Genomic DNA, 23,563 nt, shown 5'->3' with positions numbered 1-23,563 from the left:
AATGCAGTGTTTCCGTGTCGCATCTGTTGCGCGCACTCTAAACTCGGTATGTCCGGACATTCTGTGTCCAACAGCACCACCACCATCGTCTTCATTGGTGAGCTTACGATGTATTCTGACTTCTTTAGATTCTTCAGTTACACTTTTTTTAGAAGTTTATCGTTACGAGACTGTTTCTCCCATAGAATGTTCTCCTATTACGACATTTCTAGTACGGACCAATGTGGCGCAGTGATTAGCACTTTGGCTTAGTAGTCGGAAGGCCGACGGTTCAAACCCGCGTTCGGCCCTCCTGATTTAGATTTTCCGTCATTGTCCTGAGTCGCTCCACACAAATTCCGGGATGGTTCCCGTGAAATGGCACGGCCGACTTCATTCCTCATCCTAACCTAATATGCTGGGACCGATGACCTCGCCCTTTCCCCCACACCTAAATCAACCAGCCAACCGACATTTCTAATGCTTTTCATATTACAATTATTTATTTAATTTTCAACGTCTTTCTCTTACACTAGGTTTCAAATGGTACCGTTTTCTTCCTTTCCAATCTCATTACATTCCACGTATCACTAAGATGCAATGCTGTGCTCCAGGCGCACGCTTTCTGAATCTTCATCCTTAACTACACCAGCTCTATTGCCTCGAGTGTCTTGGGTGATCATTTTTCTATGACAATAGAATTCTTTATCTCTCTATTCTAATTTTCATGATTAAAAGGTTGTCTTTCACCCTCCTACTATTATTAATCAATCTCAGCTTCGCACTTTCTTTTTATCCTTAACACAAGATCTGTGACAAATATGTGGCCATTTTCCAAAACGGTTCTCCCGTTACTTACCTTTAACCAGGAGGAGTGTGAATCTTTACCAATGGTGTATGATCTTCTTACATCTTTTCTTTCCCGAAATTTGCTTCCTTGTGCCTTTAAACCAAAAATTTAAGAAACGTGATGATAACGTGATCACCTGGGCACAATCGCAGCTTCCATGTTTTCATCTGTGAGTGCAGTTTCGGGAGTCATCCACGTGGGCCCTATTGAAGAAAATTGGGATCACGATGAATTCAGCCACTTATTTCTTAAGTGTTGGATATAAAACGACACAGTCCGTATAAATTTTCACTCACTTTAAAAATTTTATCACGACACTGCAGTAATCCACCTCACAGAGTTGAATGACACATATGGAAACATACTCGACACATCACCACAATAGCAAAGTCAAAATATCATCGGCATTAGTACAAATTCACTGCCAGACCGAGAACTTTTAACTTTTCCACAGGCACAACAGAAAAAAGGAGTCAAATGATTTTGTGCACTGGTTTTTACTTTGCATGCGACGTGACGCTTCCCACCAGAAATAAAAGAGCAATTGAACTGTGGATGAAAGACGATGACACTGCACACAAAAAAAATCCATCCATTTCGTCTGCTGCGATAATTACGGTGACTGTTTCCTAAAATGCAAACAGGATTCGTTTTTATTAGTTAGTTTGTAAAGGGTGACATGATGCCGAGTAAAAACGTCTGAAGTCTTCGGGTCTACAGCAGACGAGAAAAATGACATAAGAGGATTACAAAAGAAGAAGAAGACGATCTTGCATTGGACTATTGAAGGTACTTTGTTTTTGAAGTTCGAATTTTTGGAGAATACATTTCGCAATCACTGACTTGGTTGCCATTGCTTGAAAGAATCATTTATTCGTAATATCCATATCCGCAATTTCAAGTGAAATACTGCAAAATTTATGTTCCACCTTATAATGGCCACACGGACGAAATTGGAATATTGGTTCTTACGAAAAAATGTTCTTTATGCTCAAAGATGGCCATAACCTCTGTTAAAAATTTGAAATGACTGTGGACCCCACCCACTAAAAGTTAATGACCTGCAGTATGTTCCACATTTCAAGATATTAGTGGTTGGAAATCTTTCTGTTTCCACCGGTGACATCTTGGACGTTTTCGGATGGCAGTTGTGGATTCGAACTCGAGTGGTGAAATCGACTCACACAAAAAGTCTGAAAAAAATACAATGTTTCAAAAGATGAAAACGTCAAAAAATAAAGGTTTCTTGCTCTGACTGTTATTTGTAGCAGCTATGTACACTGAAGAGCCAAAGAAACTGGTACACCTGCCTAATATCGTATAGGGCCCCCGCGAGCACTCAGAAGAGCCGCAACATGACGTGGCATGTACTCGACCAATGTCTGAAGTAGTGCTGGAGGGAATGGACACCATGAATCTTGCCGGACTGTCCATAAATCCGTAAGAGTACGAGGGGGTGGAGATCTCTTCTGAACAGCACGTTGCAGTGTATCCCAGTTACGCTGAATAATGTTAATTTCTTGGGAGCTTGGTGTCAGCGAAGTGTTTAAACTCAGAGTGGTGTTCCTGGAGCCACTGTTTAGGAATTCTGGACGTGTTGGGTGTTGCATTGTCCTGCTGGAATTGCCCAAATCCATCGGAATGCGCAGTGGACATGAATGGATGCAAGTGATCAGACAGGATGCTAACGTACGTGTCATCTGGCAGAGTCGTATCTGGACGTATCAGGGGTCCCATATTCCAACTGCACACGCCCCAAACCGTTACAGAGCCTCCACCAGCTTGAACAGCCCCTGCTGACATGCATAGTCCATGGATTCATGAGGTTATTCCATACCCGTACACGTCCCTCCACTCGATACAATTTGAAACGAGACTCGTTCGATCAGGAAACACGTTTCCAGTCATCGAAAATCCAGTGTCGGTGTTGACGGGCCCAGGAGAGGTTTAAAGCTTTGTGTCGTGCAGTCATCAGTCATCAAGGGTACACGTCTGGGCGTTCGGCTCCGAAAGCCCATATCGACGATGTTTCGTTGAATGGTTCGCACGCTGACACGTGTTGGTGTCCCAGCGTGGTAATCTGCAGCAATTTGCGGAAGGATTGGACTTCTGACACGCTGAACGATTCTCTTCAGTCGTCGTTGGTCCTGTTCTTGGAGGATCTTCTTCGGGCCGCAGCGATGTCGGAGATTTGATGTTTTACCGGGTTCCTGATATTCACGGTACACTCGTGAAATGGTCACAACTTCATCGCTACCTCGGAGATGATGTGTCCCATCGACTGTAGCACCACGTTCAAACTCACTTAACTCTTGATAACCTGCCACTGTAGCAACAATAACCGATCTAACAATTGCGCCAGACACAATCTGTCTTACATAGGCGTTGCCGACCGCAGCGCCGTATTCTCCCTATTTAGATATATCTGTATTTGAATATGCATGCCTATACTAGTTCCTTTGGTGCTTCAGTGTACAAATTGTAGCGATTAGGGAAGTAGCGCGTATTTGCATGCAGCCGATGGATGTTCATTTATAAACGCTGACACACTCAGTTACATAAAAGCACACAGACAGACAGAAATGAAGTAATATTAAAAACATCGGGAAAGTTGGCCTCCCATACACAAACAAATCACTATTCACTGAAAATGGCAGGTTAATTAACTTTACGTTACGAAATTACAGTCATTCTGCAAGAAATAGGGGCGATTTTCAACAGACTTTCGACACAAGGAAAACTGCATATTTTCCACATGGGGAAAACCGCTTGAACTTCTAGTAATGAACTACACGTTTTATTATCAGTACCTTTTCATTTTACAACGAAATATTTACATGGACTGTATGGACTGTTTGAAAGCGAGAAACCCAAAACAAAAAGATCATATAATTTTCGAAGACATCCACTGAGGACGCCTTGACAGAATGTCCAAATGCGTCTGGGTCGTAAAAATTAATGTGCAATATGCAAAAAGACGTAATCTTGCTAACTGTCTGAGAATTATTTTATTTATTTCATAAAACATCATATTTCATTGCCTAAGGCATATATTCCCACATTTGCCGTTGTAGTTCGTTATTTAATAAATATTTAAGCTCGTCTCGAAGTTTATGTTGGTGATTGAAAGCCAGTTGTACCCTGCCAGTTATCTTTGTTTACAGTTTATGAATTTGCGGCAGTCCGACATGGCTGGCAGATGGATAACAATGAGTACATGCTTGTTACAAATTAAGTTCGACGGTGTTGCTTAATAGGAAAACTTTGCTGAGTACTTTACGAATATTAAAATTCCTCAAAATTTTAAGTAGAAAAATTTTGTTTTGAAGAGATAAAATCACATAACATTTTATTTATTTATTGATTTTGTGAGAGTAACGCACTTCCTACATCTAACTATGCTCGTATTTTCACACTGAAGTCTTCCATTATTGTACTGCTTTCCCGAATTAATATGTCACATCATAACAGTCCACAGCCTTCTTTTTCTATTACATGAAAATATGTCACGCCAACGGAAGCTACTGACTTAGAACGACGATATTGTTCGTCCACTGAATACGGTAATTAACCGCAGCTTCAGCAAATAAACAGAATTATTTGTCACTTTACCCTTGACGTAAAGCTTCCAGACTCATAATCCATCACGTCAAAACCCGAGAAATGACTTCCACCTCGCGAACTAGCGCGTGACCGCTGGCGTGCGTGCATTGTTGGACGGTGGCGAAAAACATACGCTCTCAGCTCCGAAAGCTCCACAGAAACAGTGATGCGCAAAGGATACGATTTACTACGTCATACTATCCATAGTAGTACACTCTAAACAGTGACACTCCTAAAGACACAAAGCTTTAGTATACCCGTTGAATAGATGGTCTCTGCGTGTATGTCAACGAAGTGCAGTTTACTTAGCACAGTGACATAATTGTCAGTCATATTTTATATGTCAGATGGCGATTACTGAATGCTGTCAGGCATGTTCATCCCGTTGTCGAGGGGGTTGTCATTTAGAATGTGTACGGACAGAAAAATCTTACTGTCGCTACACACACATCGTTTGTGGGTGAAGTGAAAAGCGATACAAGAATTAGAGAAGCACTGGTGTGCCAGGAAAGTAATTGGATCATTTGGAGGGCTGAAGGGAACAGCTGCTCGAAACCACTTTATCACTCATGGGCACGAGCGATTTCCGAGAAGTCGAAACGGCCCCTCATCAAAGTTTGTCGCAGAAAGAAAAATATTGCAGCAGTTCTACAATTTATTTTAGTCTTCCATCAAATGATCGGAACAGCTTCGAAATGATCTGCTCGTTAATGAGGCCCAAACTCGCGAAAACTCTGCCGAAAGAAAAACACGGCTGCTCTCGGTCGCACGCGTCCGAAGCCAACTTTGCCGCTGGAAGTTTTTCTACGCCTTCGAAAAGTAAAAGTTCTGCAGAAAAAATAAGGCAGGCGTCCGGACTGGAGAGCCCTCCTTCGCGCAAACTAATGATGCCTGGCGCCTCGCTCGGCGATGTTCAAAACGAGTTACAGGCAGCCGGGCACAACGCACGGAATGTCAACAAGCGACTCGGGGCAGCTGTTAGGTGGATTCTCACCGGCGTGTTAAGATATCTCTCTATTTAGTATTTAGGCGTCTTAGTCTTGCCCTCACCAGTAGATTCTTAAATGAAAAACTGCCCTGCCCTGCATATTTATGACACCTGGTAGTCAAGAGAAGGCACGATTCGGTTAAGATTGTGGACGGGGCCATAGTCATTTACTATTGGTTGCCTTTTACAGTTACACACAATTTATTTTAAACCAGTAATTCCAGACTCAACAATAAATAAAATACCTCAGGTTATTAATGAAGGAATAAACAGCTGTGCAAATAAGTGTTTTCAGTGAGCTACAATTTAGCAAATCACCATTAAATACACACACATCAGATAATGTTTTAAAAACAAGCCACCGTGATCTGGGTAGAAGGCTTACACGCCAGGAATGGCAATAAATTAAGAATTGCTTAAAACTCGCTGCAACTTACAAATTACAGGTATTCAAATATTAAAGGCAAATCGCCACAAACACAGCAGAAGGCATCAGACGCCAGGCTGTAAATAAGATTTTAAAGGCTTACTGCGTAAATACAAACACCAAATTAGAATGTTAAGCCAAATGAACACAATCACGGCTGAAGTCCTTACACGCCGGAAGCGTCAATAATATAAAAAATTTAGAAACCTGCTGTAAAACAGCAAATACAATAGCAAAGGGTAATTAAAAAAAAAAAAAAAAACAAGCAACTGATCACCAAACGAGTGAAATAAGATGATAGTAAACTTCGTAATACAAGGGGTCACAGACGATGCTCCAGGAATCGACCTATGAGGATGTCTGACAACAAACACTTTCACGAGCGATGAGACTGGCAGCCAAGAGTTGCATTCACTTCACAAGAAGGTAACTCAGACTACTGCCAGTCTAACGAATGACTAGCCGGCCAGAGTGGCCGTGAGGTTCTAGGCGCTACAGTTTGGAACCGAGCGACCGCTACGGCCGCAGGTTCCAATCCTGCCTCGGGCATGGATGTGTGTGATGTCCTTAGGTTAGTTATGCTTAATTAGTTCTACGTTCTAGGCGACTGATGACCTCAGAAGTTAAGTCCAATAGAGCTCAGAGCCATTTGAACCATTTTTTTAACGAATGACTAATGATAATCTTGCTGAAGCTACCTGACGTCCGATAAACGAAATACAACGATGGAACAATACGCCAAAGCTGGAACCGGTGGTCTGCACTACGTCCCCAGAATACTGTGTTAAGAGCGCCTGAGACGAGAAAGGAACCACTACCACCAGAGTAGAAAGCACTCCACTCGCTGCTCTTCGCCTCGGCGACACTACGAGTTCCAGCAACACGAACCCAAGCCGCTGGAGAGTCGCGAGATGTCACAATGGTGGAGGTTTCTCTAATCAGATTGAAATGCACTCATCTTAAGGCTTGCTGGATCCGGTTTACGACGAGGTCGTGCACCCTCGTGACCACAACCCTTCCATCCGGCAGTCCATGCGTGCCGCCAGCGGTCCCGGCGTATTCCGGCACTGCGCGTACCTGGCTGCTCCTGAGTCCCCAACCGAACTGGCCCATTCACGCGACCTGACAAAGACGTCGCCCCAAAGATAGGGTAACCTGCTACATACCCACAACCGCCGCTGCTGCCACTAGCGGACAGGCAACGCTTGCGAAACAGAGTGGTGCCAGTCAACACGAGAAGAAGACAAACAACCACAATCATACCAACTAAACGATACTGTCTGGCCTTCAACAGACGGGGGAAACCTACAAACAGCACCAACGCGAGCCGTAGCACGGCTCAAGTTATCCATCCTTTCTTCTGCCCAAGGTTTCATTTGATGTTCGAGATTATAGTGATGGTCAAAAAACAAACAAAATTTTTGCAAAATGCTTGTTTACTTTCACGCAGTGGAAAAAAAGGCATTATCGGATGTTGCCAACATACTTATTACCAGAACGGAAGATGCCCAGCGTCATCTGAACGTGCTGCTCCCGTTACTGCCATTACTCACTGAGACTGTACAGTACTGCCAGAACATGACTGAGGCAGCCTCTTTTATATTTGTGTCTTGTGACGTCACTGTTATGTCATCAGCCAAGCCCTATGTCAGAATTACGAAGTGTCTTATGAATCAAATAACCATTTGTACATTTTCATACTACGTAAACTGAAGATGGAGCTGGGAGAAAATAAAGGAAATAGAAGTAATTATTGATGTCAGCTGCATCGGGTCTTTCTGTAGGATCAGCGGCTACACATTTTCGCTCGTCGGCACCGATTCAGCACAAAGTCCGGATGCAATTGACGTCATAATTCCTTCCCTTTCCTTTGTCTTCCGTCTACCTTCAGTTTACATAATATATTTCACATCTGCGAATTTCGGGTGGTGTCTGTCCACTGGCAAAAGATTCGGGAATAGTCCCCCGTTTGGGTCTCATGGAGGGGTGGGGGCGTCTGCCAAGGGGGAGGTGATCTTGAGAAAAAGATTGAATAACCAACGAAAGGGTAGCGTTCTACGAGTCGGGCCGTGGAATGTCAGAAGCTTGAACGTGATAGGAAACTAGAAAATCTGAAAAGGGAAATGCAAAGGCTCAATCTAGATATAGTAGGGGTCAGTGAAGTGAAAGGGAAAGACGACAAGGATTTCTGGTCGGATGAGTAATACCAACAGCAGCAGAAAATGGAACAATGGAAGTGGGATTCGTTATGAATAGGAAGGCAGGGCAGAGCGTTGAGTTACTGTGAGCAGTTCAGTGATAGGGTTGTTCTGATCAGAATCGACAGCAAAACCAACACCGACAACGATAGTACAGGTAATACGTGCCGACGTCGCAAGCTGAAAGATAGAGAAAGTATATAAGGATATTGAAAGGGTAAAATGACTCTGAGCACTATGCGACTTAACTTCTGAGGTCATCAGTCGCCTACAACTTAAAACTAATTAAACCTAACTAACCTAAGGACATCACACACATCCATGCCCGAGGCAGGATTCGAACCTGCGACCGTACCGGTCGCCGGCTCCAGACTGTAGCGCCTAGAACCGCATGGCCACTCCGGCCGGCTTGAATGGGTAATACAGTATGTAAAATGAGATGAAAAAGTAATAGTCATCGCGGCTGAATGCAGCCGTAGGGGGAGAAGAAAAGGTTACAGGAGAATATGGGCTTGGGACAAGAAATGAGAGAGGAGAAAGGCTAATTGAGTTTTAATTCTAGTATAAATCATCAGTTAATGTTCAAAAATCGTCAAATTTTTTATCTATATTCAGTTCTAAACTAAACTACCGCCTCACTTGTCTTTATATGACCCACAGAGCATAAACCATGTAACACTTTGGCTGGAGAGTGGCATGCACCGACAGCCCGATCCCTCATGGAGATTTTAATTAATAACAAAGAAAAACATTAGTGACACTGCAGTTTATCAGATGAAGCCTTCAGCAGAGCGGCATCCTTTGTGCTTGTATAACAACCCTGCACATATTTCCTGTTTATATTCGCAGATTTGGCAGTTGCTTTAGCTCGCGTCGACTTCAGCAAATCTTTGTTTCTGATTTAGTTTTCCGTTCACCTAGTGAATGTCCACTGCTCTTTCGTAGCTGGAGTTAAGATGAGCACTTGCTTTACAGCTTCCAATCCTAATCACGACCCAGATATCAGTTTCCTCTCACACGTGCAGGCACAATTAAGCTTGGACTCCTACATAATCACTGGGAGTATTATCAAGCTACTGACAGAAATTAAGGACAGTGAAGATTACAAAACTACATAAATGTCATAGACTCAAATAAACAAGTATATTAAATAAAGAAATAGAACTCTCATATGTACGTACAAGAAGCTAAATTGTTGTAATAGTACTGAAATGAGAGCCAAAGGATGTGGATTATAGTCTTCTCCAAAACAATTCATGCTCACTTTCGAGAGCCAAAGTCGACCGTTAGGTCCAGTTCATAAAAAGAAATGTGTTACAAATCAGTTCACTTAGCTTCTGATGACAGATCCCAGAGCCTGATGAAATTACAAATCGAATGCACTCAGATACAGTGCGATTTTACAGGAAGATTTAGCTGCTCCTACAACTGTCGCTTTATGCAACCGGCAATGTAATATCTGGCCTTCATACATGAAGATTGTTAGTCTTGCAGAAAAAGAGAGCAGGATCTTTTTGCAGGAAATTTAATGTAGTTAAATTTTATACTGGAATACGTTTTCGCTGACGGTCACGGTTTTTGAGTTATTAAAAAAAAAGAAACAACTTACAAAAGTGACTTTCAAACGCACATCCACCCCATACACATCTCTCACTAGTCAGCACTTCTCGTATATTGTTTATGGCACTTCCTCCCACCAGTGTACAAATATTTGCGACTGCACGGACTTTTCCCGGTGTTCGACCTCTTCTGGTCTCTGTTGACTGATTATTACGCCACCAGCAGAGTCAGCCACTTCGTTAAAATTATTAATTTAGAAGAGCCTGTGAGAGAAATGAACGAAAACTATGTTTCCAATTCGATCCAGACTTCAGCATTACAGCCATAGTAGTTTCGTCCTCACATATACAACGATGTAATTGTTTATTTTATGTTGTTAAAATTCATAAAATTAATTTATATAAACCTGAATTTCACAGTTTTGAGTACTCGAATAAACCGGTGGCATAATAACGTTAGTCAACGAAAAACAAAAAAAGTCGACCGTGGGAAACAATTCGTAGAGTTGCAACTTTTTGTACAGTGGTAGGAGGGAGTGCCATGAACAACATACAAGTAGTAGAAAACCTGACCAGTACAGGTTGAGTGTAGCAGCTGAAATGCGTCTGAAGATCACTTCCATATAATTTTATTGAGTAACTCGGTAACTACGACCTCTAGCGAAAACTTAATCCCTGTACAGAATTTATCTACATTAACTTTCCTAAAAAAAAAACTCCTGTTCATGTTTTCTGTGGGACTAGTAGTTTGTGCCGCGCGAGAGAGAGAATATGAAACCCTCGCACGTGGTTTATGAAGGCTAACTATAACAGTGAGGGTTGCATAGAACGTTAGCGGTAGGAGCGGACGAGTCACCCTGTATGTACATTAAGCAAGTACAGAAACGTAATATGCAAATTCTCTCAGGACACTAATTATTCGCGAAATTCTGAAATTACCGATGTGTTGCCAAAGAAAGTTGCACAGGTCACACCAGTATTCAAGAAACGTAGTAGGAGTAATCCACTAAATTAAGGGCCAAATCGTTAACGTTGATATGCAGCAGGATTTTAGAACATATATTGTGTTCGAACATAATGAACTACCTCGATGAAAACGGTCTACCGACACACAGTTAACATGGGTTTAGAAAACGTCGTTCCCGAAACTCAATTAGCTCTTTATTCACATGAAGTGCTGAGTGCTATTGACAAGGGATTTCACATCGATTCTGTATTTCTGGATTTCCGGAAGGCTTTTGACACTGTACCACACAAGCGGCTCGTAGTGAAATTGCGTGCTTATGGAATATTGTCTCAGTTATGTGACTGGATCTGTGATTTCCTGTCAGAGAGGTCACAGTTTGTAGTAATTGACGGAAAGTCATCGAGTAAAACAGAAGTGATTTCTGGCGTTCCCCAAGGTAGTGTTATAAGCCCTTTGCTGTTCCTTATCTATATAAACGATTTGGGAGACAATCTGAGCAGCCGTCTGCGGTTGTTTGCAGATGGCGCTGTCGTTTATCGACTAATAAAGTCATCGGAAGATCAAAACAAACTGCAAAAAGATTTAGAAGGAATAACGGAATGGTGCGAAAAGTGTCAGTTGACCTTAAAAAACGAAAAGTTTGAGGTCATCCACATGAGTGCTAAAAGCAACGCGTTAAACTTCGGTCAAACGACAAATAAGTCTAATCTAAAAGCCGTAAATTCAACCAAATACCTAGGTATTACAATTACAAACAATTTAAATTGGAAGGAACACACAGAAAATGTAGTGGGGAAGGCTAACCAAAGACAGCGTTTTATTGGTAGGACACAGAAAATGTAACAGACCTACAAAGGAGACTGCCTATAGTACGCTTGTCTATCCGCTTGTCTATTTGGGATGGACATCATTAAAAGAAAGGCGTTTTTCGATGCGACGGAATCTGCTCACGAAATTCCAATCACCAACTTTCTCCTCCGAGTGCGAAAATATTTTGTTGACACCGACTTACAAAGGGAGGAACGATCACCAAGATAAAATAAGGGAAATCAGAGCTCGTACGGAAAGATATAGCTGTTCATTCTTCCCGCGCGTTATACTAGATTGGAATAATAGAGAATTGTGAAGGTGGTTCGATGAACCCTCTGCCAGGCACTTAAATGTGATTTGCAGAGTATCCATGTAGATGTAGATGTAGGTGAAGGATACGACTATGTGACAGTGATGTCTGAATAACTAAGTAATTTCTGTAAATCAATATCATTAAGGAACTAAATATGGTCTTGGACACAGCAGAAGGCTTTTAGCTGAAATGTTGTTCATGATCTACGCGTTCACGGATGGTGAGATTTATCATTGTGTCCTCTCTCAGGTTATAAAACAACCAGAGACACCGCGCTCCTCGTCGTTTGTCGCTCAGTCGTGTCTGACTCATTTCTCATCCGACTGCTGTTGCTCATCCATTCTTGATTATAACGAACATTGCGCAGCAGACTGCCGCCATCCTAGATAACAGTATGCTCAGCGCTCCATTACCGTGGAGTTAAATTTGCAGAGTCCAGCCTTACTATTAATTCCGTCACGTCACGAGGCCATGAATGCCTGGGGTCGGCGCCATGAGCTGCCGGGTAGATGCGTACTGCCACTAAGCCGGTAGGTGCTGCGGTCTACGCCATCCCTTGCAACACACGTGTAGAAATCTAATGGCTAATTAACCACCCAGATTCCCCTTCTATGTAGTTTTTCTAGAGTGCTTTTGAAGTTCTTATCTTTATGGTTTTCTATACACGCGTGGTTGTTACTTCGTCGTCATCTTGTACCGTTTTGACATGCTAAGGGCTGGAGAATGCGAATTTTATCTTTTAAATACTTTTTCAGTTTAAATATTTTCGTTTGTGTGACACAGTAACACAGTAATTCACAGGATTGTGAATTACTGGATCGCATAAAGGAAAGGCTGCCTCACATTTAGTTTCTGTTGAAGAATACGTCGAAATTGCATTAAATTCACCCCAACAGTTTACCTGTAACCTTGCCGCCCATCCCAGCATATTCACGTAGGAAGTTTCGGCAGGAACACTTGAAGACGAGTAGTCCGACGCTGCCACCGTCCTGGTGACAAAAAAATTTCTCTTAAGGTAAGAAACGGCGTACACGGTGAAACGTCCCCTTAGAAAAATTAATGAATTACTGTGCTGATAAACCCCTTACGTTATCTGATTTTCAAACAGCTGAGCAAAACTGAACGTACTCAGACATTTCTCTCTTTACTTATTCTGATCATTACTAAACTGACACAATATTTTTAGCTCAACGCAATCTGACTTTCAATAATCCCTACAAAAGAGTGGCCCTGACTAACAATAACATATACCTTTCATGAATCACTTACCTCACAAAAATCTTCATTTTGATAAAGAACAAACAATGTATTTACCTTAATAGTGTTCAAAAGTCATATATCAGTTCATGGTATCCAGTATTACAAATTTACTTTTTCTGGCGGACACACGTCCAGATCGTCCGCTCTTAAAATTCTTCCATCTCTCTCCCCACATCCACCACTGCTGGCGGCTCACCTGCAACTGCACAACGGTACGCGCCGTTCACATCCAGCTGCCCAACACTACAATAGCGTCTATTCCAACAATGCCAACCAGCCACAAACTGCACACAGCACAGCCCGTGATTTTCATACAGAGCGCTACGTGGCGTTACCAATATAAAAACCTAAACAGCCTACTTACATAGCCCCCAAGCTCCCCACAAAAAAATTTACAAATTGTTCTGGGCAGTGGCCAATACAGATTTGAAAAAAAAATTTCATATTAACGCTAACAAACATATCAAATGCACACACTTATCGATACAATGTTGCTCGAAAGCTAACATTTTCTCATAGTCCATAAAGACAGTTCTGATCATTCACCACAGTAAAATTGCAGTGTTTTTCTCAAAGTCTGAGCAGTAAAAGAAAATGCACGCGTAAGTAGTGGATTTCCACGTAGTCTTGAAGTAGTAGTATTGTCCTTCCAACGGGAGGACAGTGCTGACTCTTGACATGCAGAGAGGTAATGGGCCACAACAGAGCAACCCCACTGTAGTCCTTGTACTTCCAGATCGTCCGCTCTTAAAATTCTGCCATCTCTCTCCCCATATCCACCACTGCTGGCGGCTCACCTCCAACTGCACAACGCTACGCGCTGTTCACATCCAACTGCCCAACACTACAATGGCGAATATTAAACAGTCTACTTACAGTGGGAGCAGAGAAGGAAGCAGTTCAGGAATTACGAAAAGTCAAATTAATATCTTCAATATTCCACCAGTAGAATTTCTCCAGTTCTTTGTTCGAATTGAAAAATCTACAAAACTGATCTAACTCATTGTCCTCACACGTATACTGAGTATTACAATCATGCTTTAGCTGATCAACCTTGTCTGGCAGTCGTCGCTAGGTCAAGAGCAGAAAATCATACAAAATAATTGTTATTTAGAGCAGAAACAAGAGACTATCTAGATTCTGTTACATGATGCTGCAAAGGCAGCGGGTTGTCTAGCATTACGTGAACGGCAGCATGGATGACTCCGTGATTCGGTTGCAGTCGTAGTTTCGAGGTACTATCGTAGTATTTACTTAAAGAATTGTCACAACGACGAGGCAACAAAATGCTTAAACAGTTTGCTTGTCAAACACCGACATCTTTTCCTCGGCATCTGATGTTTCAGCACTCTAGTACTGCACAACAGGGCACCTAACTGTCGACACCTGTGACCCTGAGGCTAGCAGTACCAACTGTAGAAACACAGACTTTCCCACGGCGGTCCAAAAAGTGAGGCTCACTGCTCGCTTTGCCTGCTATTTAAAATCGCGACTCTCAAGAAAAACGGTCAACAGACCAAACTTGTCCACCTCTTTATGGCAAGGCTAATTACGTCTCTTGTAATAGTTCTGGACGTTAAGTTGCCGAGCACTGTGTCTGGTAACGGCCAACTTCACCTTGTACGTGGTTCGCTGCTCGTCACAGAGTTTCACTCCCTACAAAGACTAATTTTTTACAGAAATCGTCATCTTGGTGACATCTGGTCACTTTGTAATGTAATTAGGTGATGATTTCCGGAAATCAGGGAGCATCTTCTCTACCTACAGGGGTGGAGAAAGCGATAGAAACACTAAAAAATAAGATACATTCGTATCTAATCCGGTATAGGAAACCCTTTGACAATCAAAAATATCTTCCGTCGCCTCGGATAGTTCCCAAGGGTATCATACGCCATTCTTTCTTCAAAATAGTGGCACATTCAGGGAATGATGGTGGTCGTGGTTAGTGACCACGCACCCTCTCCAGACGAGGCGACATAGGCTCACTGACACTGAGATCTGCTGGCTATGGGGGCGACAAATGCATCCTCGTGTTCAAAAAACCAGTCCTGAAAGACGCGACGTTTGTGAGCAGAGGTCCTGTCGTCTTGGAACACACAATCACCACTGGGGAACTAATTTTGCACCATCGGATGAACCTAATCACTCAAAATGGTCACACAATTCTTGGCACCTAATGCGACGATGCAGAGTAACTTTGGAGCCCATGGATTACCACAATATGGTCGCTCATATCTACACCTATATCTACATATGTACTCGGCAAGTCATCTTACAGTGTGTGGCGGAGGGTACTTTGTGTCCCCTGTCAATCCCCTTTCTCCTGTTGTAGTCGCATGTGTTTCGTGGGAATAAGGACTGCTGGTAAGCCTCCGTGTGGGTTGCAATCTCTCTAATTTTATCTTCATGGTCTTTTCGCGAGATATACGTAAGAAGGAAGAAAAATATACTTGACTGTTCTAGGGTACGCACTCGGAGCAATAGCCCACAACGTGATGCGGAACGCCTCTCTTGCAGCGTCTGCCTCTGGAGTCGTCGGAGCATCACTGTGACGCTATCGCACTTACTAAATGAACATCTAACGAAACGTGCTGCTCTTCTTTGTATCATCTCTGTTCCTTCTGTCATTCCTAACTAGTACGAATCCCGTGCTGATGAGAAATATTCAAGTGTTGGTAGAACGAGTGTTTTGAAAGTTACTTCCTTTGTTAATGAAGTACTTTTCCTGAGAAGTCTTGCAATGATTCACTCTGGCATTTGCCTTACGTCTGATTCATTTTAAGTGCCCGTTCCACTTCATATCTTTCCGTATGCGTACCTCTAGATATCTTATGAAAGCAACTTCTTTCAGTCTTCTGCAGTTCTGTAATCACACATTAAAGGGTCTTTCTTTGCGTTTATTAGCAATTTTTTTTAGGCTGTATTCCCAACCCGCCATGTTTCGCTCTTTGGTTGTAAACTTGACCAGATGTTGGAAACAGTGCGGAGAAAGACTGACCAAAGGACATTCTTCCATTGCCCCCATAGTTTCGCGAGTAACATTTGCAACTGCCGTCCCTTTATTTTTTGTCAGAATCCTGATGGTTCTCCGCTTTCCCTGAATGCGATATAAATCTTACATATAGTATCTCTTGAAACACAAGACACTTCGGCTACCGTGGATACGGAAGCACCCGCCATACTAATACCAATCCTTTGTCCACGTCGAATTCACTCAGCTCCAACACAGTGCACTCACGACTACACGGAACAATCTTCTGACTACAACTAACACATGTAAAGTAATTTTTTTGTTTATTTATAGACGCAATCACATGTTTATGACACAGTCATAACCGGTTTCGGCTATACAATGACCAATTTGAGATTCTAAAGGCGGCATACACTGACGTTTGACAACGCATGAACCTGTGTTATGTGTATGCCTCCTTAAGAATCTGAAGATGCTCATTGTATGGCCGAAACCGTTTATGGCTCAAATGGCTCTGAGCAATATGCGACATAACTTCTAAGGTCATCAGTTACCTAGAACTTAGAACTAATTAAACCTAACTAACCTAAGGACATCACACACGTCCATGCCCGAGGCAGGATACGAACCTGCGACCGTAGCGGTCGCTCGGTTCCAGACTGTAGTGCCTAGAACCGCATTGCCACTCCCGCCGGCGAAGCCGGTTAAGAATGTGTCATAAACATATGATTGGGTCTATAAATAAACAAAAAAATTACTAAAGAATCAATCACGCACTCCATAGACAAAATTTCGTTTTTTCCAAAGACTTGTAAACGTATTGAGGACGTTGATAATATGCCGTTCGTGATGAAATATGAAGTGCAACCTGCAGCCTTAGCTAGCTTCTGCATGTATGTTCAAGCATGCATTTCTCGCAATGGTTCCATACCGTTTTTTTTTTCAACTCCTGCGTGTATCATTAATATCAATTTATCATCTCTTGGTCTCCCTCTCAACACACACAAAATTAATGTGCAATTTTGCACACTCATTAAGCACTAAAATTTCTCAGTTTCTAGCCTCAAATAGTTCATATTCTTTAAAATAAATAATGACGATCTATTATTGCTTTGAAGATGTACCTTGACAGGAACTGATACAGTGAGTGGTACATAATTTAGGCAGAACATAGGGATTGTTTCACTTTTCAGCAGACTGCATCCGGTTGTGAAATGGTCAGTTTGACCCTTGTTTAACTCACTGTCCTGTTCACAGTGGAGATAAAGTCAAGCTGCAGACCTATAAATTAATTCAGCTTAACATTTACAGTTACCCAGAGAATAAGTTCAAGTTGTATTCTCAGGGAGCAATAGCCAGTAGCGTGGAATGCGTGCGAACTGGAAAGATGGTAAGTTTCCAATGTGTCAAGGTATCACGCTTGGCATATTTTTTTCATGGTTTCCGACTTCCGCCTGTCAGAATGCGACGGCCCAGGTTTCGCTTTGTTAGGGGCTGACAGTGCGTCAGGTTGTGTGCCACCGCCGGGCTGCGTGAAAGGCGATTAATTGGCCCGGCACCGTGCGTTGCCCGCGTCGCCCCGGTATTATTGCGCGCTTTGTTATTTATAGCTCTGCCTGCCAGCAGCCCCCACCCCCTTCCAACCCCCTTTACCAAACACCTCGCTGAAACGTATTAGCGCCACTTTCGCAGCTGCTGGCTGCGACAGGAGTGACATTTTCAGGACGAGGTGAAATTGTGATCGATGGCAAACATGATTACGCGCAGTATTGGCATCATGTTATTTTCTCTTGCAGTTTGCTTGCTTTATGATGAAATAAATATTTCGATAAATCAGTGCTTCATCTAAAAAATTTTACAAAAACGATTAAAAACGCTTCAATATTATTCGCTATTAAGAGACTTTCTCTAAAGCACCTGGTACAGAAATGACCGAGAATCCAAAAGTGAGAGGAATACAAGAGGCTATGAATCGATACGTTGCTCCCATTAATTTGTTGGTAATTACGGAAGCGAACCTCTTTTGTTTTGCGAAAAACTTAACAAAAGACTAATGGAGTGCCTCCGGGTATACAGCAGAGTTGTTGTTTCAATTTTCTGCACCATATTTCGACAACCGACACAGCTGTCTCCTTGAGGTGCTGCGAGTTTTGCTGGTATGCCTACTCGTTGCTAGGACTCCAACGCGGTTGCAAACTATTGTTGGGCTCGCACCATTAGAAAATGGCTTCATATGCTGAAACCGGTTGTGAAAAAAAACAAAGGTTAAATAAATAACAATCAGAGTAGAAAAATGCCGCATTCATTCAGTAAATGTCTGGCTCCAGTGCCCACTATGAAGAGCATTTATAGGCGAGTTCGATTCCAAACGGACACTACCACATGATGTTCACTTATTTGTCAGAGCCCTCAATGATACTCCGTGAAGTCTGGAACCGCGCGACCGCTACGGTCGCAGGTTCGAATCCTGCCTCGGGCATGGATGTGTGTGATGTCCTTAGGTTAGTTAGGCTTAAGTAGTTCTAAGTTCTAGGGGACTGATGACTTTAGAAGTTAAGTTCCATAGTGCTCAGAGGCTGTTGGAATCAAGCACGGCGTCCGTATTACCCTCCTGAACCCACCGATTCCATATTCTGCCAGCAGTGTATGAGAAATCGGATGGAAACTTTCCTCATGTCAGCGCGTTGTAGGTGTCGCCACGGGCGTCAACATTGTGTGAATGCTCTGAAGAGCTAATCATTTGCATATCACAGCATCTTCATCCTGTCGGTTAAATTTCGCGTCTGTAGCACGTCATCTTCGTGGTGTCGCAATTTTAATGGCCAGTAGTGTAGTTGCCACTATTAACGCTGCAAAACCAACCTGCGCTTAAATGTAGCCCTTGTTAACTTATACTCTCAGAAATGCAACACAATATAAGAGATTCACTTTAAAATCCTAGAATGTAGCCCCGTAATCTAATACTAAATCGCTAACATTTTGCCATTAAAAGTGGGAAACGAAATTGGGAACCATCGCAAGTTAAATAAATTAACCCAATATTTCCTGATTAAGTAACATTTTATGGACTCACTACTTAAGACTGAAATATATCCATAGATGGCAGGCCCAACCGCTTGGAAAACCAAAATGGGAAATGACATCTTCGCGCCCCAAACAAAAATTAAATGTCATCTCAATCATTCAGTATTCCTGTCATCATGCCTATGTCAAAAAAGTACTTACCATTACCAGACTCCATAATTTCTATCTCTGCGGAAATAAACCACTGTTTCCATAGATACCATACTATAAGGTGAGCCGGAAGTAACCACTCGCAAAACTGATAGTGCGCGGTACTGGTAACGATGAAAATAAAATTTTCCGTGGCTGACGTGTAGCAGACGTGTAGTATGCATTCCGCTTTCCCACATTTCCAGATTTTCATAGCTGTAAAAAAAGCCTACTTCATACTCTGAGTGGTATGTAGTAGCTACTGAAATCAAGAGAGAATCCATATATTGAAATCTCCTTTGTATCACTGTATCTCTCTCTCTCTCTCTCTCTCTCTCTCTCACACACACACACACACACACACACACACACGTACCGTGTGCATATGTACCAACATTTCACGATTTAAATAATAAATCGCTGTAGCAGTTGCATGCTTTATCTTTGCTAGCGTCACGCGTTTCGAGAATTTATTCTCACTGTCATGTGCATTTATTTACATGGATATTTTGTGTGATGGTTGCAAGTGTGTTGATCTGCGCCTCTTCCAGTGTAGTTGCCTCTTTCACCAGTGCGTAGCACAGTTCAGAATCCAAATAGTATCTGATTCACAGTTCTACAAATTCTGTCTCTTTCAAACATGAGCCGGACTAATCCAAAATACACTACTGGCTATTAAAATTGCTACACCACGAAGATGATGTGCTATAGACGCGAAATTTAACCGACAGGAAGAAGATGCTGTGATATGCAAATGATTAGCTTTTCAGAGCATTCACACAATGTTGTCGCCGGTGGCGACACCTAAAACGTGCTGACATGAGGAAAGTTTCCAACCGATTTCTCATACACAAACAGCAGGTGACCAGCGTTGCCTGGTGAAACGTTGTTGTGATGCCTCGTGTAAGGAGGTAAGGAGGAGAAATGCGTACCATCACGTTTCCGACTTTGATAAAGGTCGGATTGTAGCCTACCCGATTCGTTGGTCGAGATCCAATGACTTTTCGCAGAATATGGAATCGGGGAGTTCAGGAGGGTAATACGGAACGCCATGCTGGATCCCAACGGCATCGTATCACTAGCAGTCGAGATGACAGGCATCTTATTATCCACATGGCTGTAACGGATCGTGCAGCCACGTCTCGATCCCTGAGTCAACAGATGGGGACGTTTGCAAGACAACAACTATCCTCAGGAACAGTTCGACGGCGTTTACAGCAGCATGGACTATCAGCTCGGAGACCATGGCTGCGGTTGCCCTTGACGCTGCATCACAGACAGGAGGGCCTGCGATGGTGTACTCAACGTCGAACTGGGTGCACGAATGGCAAAACGTCATATTTTCCGATGAATCGAGGTTTTGTTTACAGCATCATGATGGTCACAATCGTGTTTGGCGACATCGTGGTGAACGCACATTGGAAGCGTGTTTCGTCATCGCCATACTGGCGTATCACCCATCGTGATGGTATGGGGTCCCATTGGTTACACGTCTCGGTCACCTCTTGTTCGCATTGACGTCACTTTGAACAGTGGGCGTTACATTTCAGATGTGTTACGACCCGTGGCTCTACCCTTCATTCGATCCCTGCGAAACCCTACATCTCAGCAGGATAATGCACGACCGCATGTTAAAGGTCTTGTACGGACCTTTATGGATACAGAAAATGTTCGACTGCTGCCCTGGCCAGCACATTCTCCAGATCTCTCAGCCAATTGAAAACGTCTGGTCAATGGTGGCTGAGCGACTGGCTCATCACAATACGGTAGTCACTACTCTTGATGAGCTGTAGTATCGTGTTGAAGCTGCATGGGCAGCTGTACCTGTACATGCCATCCAAGCTCTGTTTGACTCAATGCCCATGCGTACCAAGGCTGTTATTACGGTTCAAATGGTTCAAATGGCTCTGAGCACTATGGGACTCAACTGCTGTGGTCATAAGTCCCCTAGAACTTAGAACTACGTAAACCTAACTAACCTAAGGACATCACACACATCCATGCCCGAGGCAGGATTCGAACCTGCGACCGTAGCGGTCGTGCGGTTCCAGACTGTAGCGCCTTTAACCGCTCGGCCACTCCGGCCGGCGTTGCTGTTATTACGGCCAGAGGTGGTTGTTCTGGGCACTGGTTTCTCAGGATCTATGCACCCAAATTGCGTGAAAATGTAATCACTTGTCAGTTCTAGTATGATATATTTGTCGAATGAATACCCGTTTATCTTCTGCATTTCTTCTTGGTGTAGCAATTTTAATGGCCAGTAGTGTAGATTGGCCCGCCGAAAAGTGAAAAGTTTAATACTCCACTCGCCAGGTGGATTGTAATACAAACGCTACACACAAGCTCTATGAATCGGAATGGATGAGGCAAATAATTGTATAATGCATACACGAAGGTTTAGTCTTATAAAATGTGAATCAAGTACGAGCACAGTCTGTCCGAGGAGAGCGGAAGCTGTTCGAGGCTTGCGCTCACGGTGGCACTGCCGTGACAAACAAGTCCATCAAGCGACTCCAACAAACTGACAAACAAACCCTAAAGGACTGTGGCACACTGTCTCCCAATACTTTGCTGAATCGGCTTATTCAGGGAGTCCCGAAAAAACACCGGCAAACCATAGGGATAGGTTCCTTATGCGGAAATAATTAGAAAATGTCTAATAAACATGGGCTGTAAAATGCATAGCTTAAGAGACATGAGAATTTGTTCATCTTAGTTACTGTGACTTATACCTGAAGGTCTTTGATTTCCACATTTTGGAAGAAATTAGTATTGAACAAAAAAAGAAAAAAATGTCAAGTAAACATGGGCCTAAAATGTATTCTATTACGGCGTAACGCCAAGCGCTGGCACGCCAGTCAGGAACGATAGAGAAGAGATTGCTGTGAGAAGACGTCAGCAAATCACACGCTGACCGACCCCTCTCCAGGACTACAACGCGACAGCAATGGCCCCTATGTGAAGAGGACAATAGGGCCGCGACCGACTGGTGACGCCCAATTTGAATAACAGCTTCCAGATTGGCACTTTTATAGCAGCGTTAACTCTAGTAACCTCGCTCATACTACACTCCTGGAAATTGAAATAAGAACACCGTGAATTCATTGTCCCAGGAAGGGGAAACTTTATTGACACATTCCTGGGGTCAGATACATCACATGATCACACTGACAGAACCACAGGCACATAGACACAGGCAACAGAGCATGCACAATGTCGGCACTAGTACAGTGTATATCCACCTTTCGCAGCAATGCAGGCTGCTATTCTCCCATGGAGACGATCGTAGAGATGCTGGATGTAGTCCTGTGGAACGGCTTGCCATGCCATTTCCACCTGGCGCCTCAGTTGGACCAGCGTTCGTGCTGGACGTGCAGACCGCGTGAGACGACGCTTCATCCAGTCCCAAACATGCTCAATGGGGGACAGATCCGGAGATCTTGCTGGCCAGGGTAGTTGACTTACACCTTCTAGAGCACGTTGGGTGGCACGGGATACATGCGGACGTGCATTGTCCTGTTGGAACAGCAAGTTCCCTTGCCGGTCTAGGAATGGTAGAACGATGGGTTCGATGACGGTTTGGATGTACCGTGCACTATTCAGTGTCCCCTCGACGATCACCAGTGGTGTACGGCCAGTGTAGGAGATCGCTCCCCACACCATGATGCCGGGTGTTGGCCCTGTGTGCCTCGGTCGTATGCAGTCCTGATTGTGGCGCTCACCTGCACGGCGCCAAACACGCATACGACCATCATTGGCACCAAGGCAGAAGCGACTCTCATCGCTGAAGACGACACGTCTCCATTCGTCCCTCCATTCACGCCTGTCGCGACACCACTGGAGGCGGGCTGCACGATGTTGGGGCGTGAGCGGAAGACGGCCTAACGGTGTGCGGGACCGTAGCCCAGCTTCATGGAGACGGTTGCGAATGGTCCTCGCCGATACCCCAGGAGCAACAGTGTCCCTAATTTGCTGGGAAGTGGCGGTGCGGTCCCCTACGGCACTGCGTAGGATCCTACGGTCTTGGCGTGCATCCGTGCGTCGCTGCGGTCCGGTCCCAGGTCGACGGGCACGTGCACCTTCCGCCGACCACTGGCGACAACATCGATGTACTGTGGAGACCTCACGCCCCACGTGTTGAGCAATTCGGCAGTACGTCCACCCGGCCTCCCGCATGCCCACTATACGCCCTCGCTCAAAGTCCGTCAACTGCACGTATGGTTCACGTCCATGCTGTCGCGGCATGCTACCAGTGTTAAAGACTGCGATGGAGCTCCGTATGCCACGGCAAACTGGCTGACACTGACGGCGGCGGTGCACAAATGCTGCGCAGCTAGCGCCATTCGACGGCCAACACCGCGGTTCCTGGTGTGTCCGCTGTGCCGTGCGTGTGATCATTGCTTGTACAGCCCTCTCGCAGTGTCC

General features: G+C 43.8%; 1 protein-coding gene across 1 annotated transcript in view; it reads left to right on the top strand.

Moving 5' to 3' along the window:
* The window catches only part of LOC126419109 (uncharacterized protein CG3556-like), a 614,423-nt gene that overhangs the window by 416,510 nt on the left and 174,350 nt on the right, over positions 1-23,563 (top strand). The window lies entirely within an intron of this gene.

This window comes from Schistocerca serialis, chromosome 9 (assembly GCF_023864345.2).
Source record: "Schistocerca serialis cubense isolate TAMUIC-IGC-003099 chromosome 9, iqSchSeri2.2, whole genome shotgun sequence".
Taxonomy (NCBI): Eukaryota; Metazoa; Arthropoda; class Insecta; order Orthoptera; family Acrididae; genus Schistocerca; species Schistocerca serialis.
Note: the sequence above shows the minus strand (reverse complement) of the source record. Positions and strands in the feature narration are given on the sequence as shown.